Source organism: Electrophorus electricus, chromosome 3 (genome assembly GCF_013358815.1).
Source record: "Electrophorus electricus isolate fEleEle1 chromosome 3, fEleEle1.pri, whole genome shotgun sequence".
Classification (NCBI taxonomy): Eukaryota; Metazoa; Chordata; class Actinopteri; order Gymnotiformes; family Gymnotidae; genus Electrophorus; species Electrophorus electricus.
Genome location: NC_049537.1, coordinates 27,813,761 through 27,817,500, shown reverse-complemented (window position 1 = coordinate 27,817,500; position 3,740 = coordinate 27,813,761). Strand labels below are relative to the sequence as shown.

General features: G+C 43.7%; 1 long non-coding RNA gene across 1 annotated transcript; it reads right to left on the bottom strand.

Moving 5' to 3' along the window:
• Positions 1-2,211: 2,211 nt before the first annotated feature.
• LOC118241075 lies at positions 2,212-3,326 on the bottom strand. The gene is made up of 2 exons (XR_004775843.1): positions 3,037-3,326; positions 2,212-2,419 (listed from the first exon to the last, which is right to left on the bottom strand). It is a non-coding gene; the product is annotated as an uncharacterized LOC118241075 (long non-coding RNA).
• Positions 3,327-3,740: the final 414 nt, after the last annotated feature.

Here is a 3,740-nt window from a genome sequence, read left to right as displayed (position 1 = left end):
CGAATAATTCACCCGCCTGCTCCGCCGCTTTCCCCCGGGAGAGCGATAAAAAACGGATGACTTTTTATTAATCACAATTTTTCATTTAAATACATTCCGTTCTGCCGAGAGACAGGGAGAGCACAACGCGCAGCTAATGAAAGTGCGTGATTTATAGGCTGTTGTTAGTCGCAAGAAGGCGCATGCTGGAGGTAGGACGACGCAGTGGGATGCACACGTTGCATAAAAATAGATTAAATAAATGTGATCGCGATAACCAACGTTCTCATCGCCCGCGAGCAGCACGAACCCTGCGCATCCGGTTTATCGATCATAAAAATAACTTAATGATGTCTTGCTCGAACTCGGGATGTGCGTGCCAACAAATGGAGGAGATAACGTTAAAAACGAAAAGCGAAGACGAGAGCAACTCAGTCTATCCGTTTTGCAGTCACGCCTAGTAAGTGAGTAAAGTCAACCCGGCCAAATAAGAGTCAAACAAGTCAAATAAGACCACTCATTACATTTTTAAATGGACCCAATAACTGTGTTGCCAATCATTTCTAAAGGTATGGTATTATGTAACTAGATATGAATTGTACATGCTGGTCATTATTATTGGTGAAGCATATTTTGAATTGTATTTTTAGATATACTGTAGCATAGATTTATTTAAAACCAAAAAAAACCCAAACAAACCCTGACCCATTAAACTGGTTAATCAATCCGACTGATCCATGAATATTTCTGAGAGGTGTGCCTCTGAAGCTTGTTCTAGGTTGTCGCTTTCTGTGAAATTGCAGGACGTAACTCACCCTGGAGCCCACTGCACTGGAGCCCAGTGCTGAGCGCAGTGATCACAAGTCTGACTGGGAACACTCACTAGATGAGCTGTAGTCAAACACTACAAGTCTAGAACCACTATTTGCCAGAGAGACCAGGATCTAGGCAGATTATGAAGGGATGCATCTAATGACACACTGAAAATCCTGCCTGTTTCTTTTGTTTTCAAATAGTGTGTGTGTGTATACTTCTGTGTATGTATATTTGTGTGTGTGTGTGTGTGTGTGTGTGTGTGTGTCTGTGTGTGTGTCTGTGGGTGCGTGTGTGTCTGGTTCTGGTGTGGGTTGCTGTCAAGTGATTTGTATTAATATGCTATTCTGTTTGTACAATGTATATTTGTGCTTGGGTGAGACGTAATGAATATACTCTCACTAAGTTGAAAGGACAGCCTTCAACCACAAAGTGTATGTTTCAGGTCAGCATAAACATACACACACACACACGCACACACACACACACTCAGACACACACACACACACATGGACACTCACCCACAAAACATCCCTGTCCCTGTGTCCTTTAGCAAATGGTCTCTCATATACACTGTATTCATGTGCACACGCACACAACACACACACACACACACACACACACACACACACACACACACAGATAGACACGCACACAGAATGGGAGGAATAGAATGGAATCTGAAAAATGCTACATTATATTAACAGCATAGCTTGTGATGAGAAGGACATAACAGACATGCTGCAAGAGCTGAAAGCAAAAGTGCATCTTACTTATTTCCATCTCGCTGCCAGCCAGAATACCTACGAATATTCCCATCTCCTTGTTAGCCGGAATACCCCACGAATATTCCCATCTCCGTTAGCCAGAATACCCCACGAATATTCCCATCTCCCTGTTAGCCAGAATACCCCACGAATATTCCCATCTCCCTGTTAGCCAGAATACCCCACGAATATTCCCATCTTCCTTGTTAGCCAGAATACCCCACGAGTATTCCCATCTCCCAGTTTACCGGAATACCCCACGAATATTCCCATCTCCCTGTTAGCCGGAATACCCCACGAATATTCCCATCTCCCTGTTAGCCGGAATACCCCACAAATATTCCCATCTCCCTGTTAGCCAGAACACCCCACGAATATTCCCATCTCCGTTAGCTGGAATACCCCACAAATATTCCCATCTCCCTGTTAGCCAAATTACCCCACGAATATTCCCATCTCCCACTCAGCCAGAATACTACACAAATATTCCTATCTCCCTGTCAGTTAGGATACCCCACAAATATTCCCCTCTCACTATCAGACAGATATTCCCATCTCCCTTTTTGTCAGAATACCCCACATCAGCACATGCATTTCCATATGTGTCATCTAAATGAGCACAATCCTGGTGACCTCAGAAAACAAGCCACAATCTAATTTAAAAAGTTCAATAAGGTTTTATTTCTGCGTCCTTCCCAGTGATGGATTTGGCCTGCCAGAGCTTCTGGGTGATTCTGGGGGGATGAAGGAGCGCGGGAGTCAGATGTGCGTGTGAGCAGCGGTGTTCCACACGTCATATGGGGTGACAGCCGTTGTGCGGTCTGTGGTGATCAGGAGATGGTGTCGGCCAATGAGAGGGCCTTTAAGAGAACATGCAGTGTGTCAATCAGCCTACGTGAGCAAGACGAAAGCTCCTAGCCCTCTGCACTACTGTGAAAGGGTTAATACATCTCCATGAGACTGACTGGTCTATGATAAGCTATTCGCTTCAAGTGCTTTACAACTGCTTCAGAGTTGTAGGCTTTAATCGATAATCCTATTTAACAAAATTGGAATAGACATTCTATAATAATTTATAACAATGTAGTAACACATAGGGAATCTGGGAACAAAAGAAACGTGGGCAACAGAAATAAACTGTTCGTCGCATAAATAGAGCGTGATTTATGTTTGCAGCGTGATAGTTGTAAGAGACATAATACATTAATGCATGAATGTAAAACACATTTGCTTGAACATAATCAATGCATGTCAAACACAATACACATTAATGATGCAGTCCCCCTCATGTCATAAATGTCATAAATTTACCCTCACACACACACACACACACACACACACACACACACACACACACCCACCCACCCACACACCCACACATCTTCACCCACCCACCCAAATACACACACACACACACGCACACACACACACATGCACACACACACACACACACACACCATTTTAGATGACCCTTTACCTTCCTTTTTGCTGTTTCACAAGGTTAACATGAGGTGAAGTTTGTCATGACAGTGGAGATGATGATGATGATGATGATGATGATGATGAAGAAGAAGAAGAAGAAGAAGAAGAAGAAGAAGAAGAAGATGATCATGATGATGAAGGTGATGATGATGTTGATGAAGGTGATAGAAGGAGATGCGAGTCTTACTGGCTCCTTCAGTGCAATCAAAAGAGTGAATCTACTTGCACAGACTGTGTAGGACACATGGAGGGAAAAAAGAGTTAAGGAGGAGAGGAGAGGAGAAAGGAGGGGAGGAGAGGAGAGAGGAGGAGAGGAGAGGGGAGGGGAGAGGAGTTAGAAAAGGAGGGGGAGGGGAGGAAGTGAGAGGACACTTCAACAGTAAGACGAGCTGTGAGCTCGAGAGCTGTGTGAAAGATTTACTGCTGAATGTGTAGACCACTTCTCACATTTAAAGAACAAGTGTAGAGGCACGACAAGTGTGTGTGTGTGTGTGCGCACGTGTGAGAGAGAGAGAAAGAACGTTTCTGTTTATCTGTAGGTATGCTCACAGGGAGTAGAGCGTAGATTTTAATGATCATCTTTATATTAACACATAGACACAGACATACAGCAACACACATGCACACACATATGCAGACAGTCATCAAAATCAGCTAAGAGGGCAAAAGGCATTTAGAGTATCCCAGGAATCTAAATAC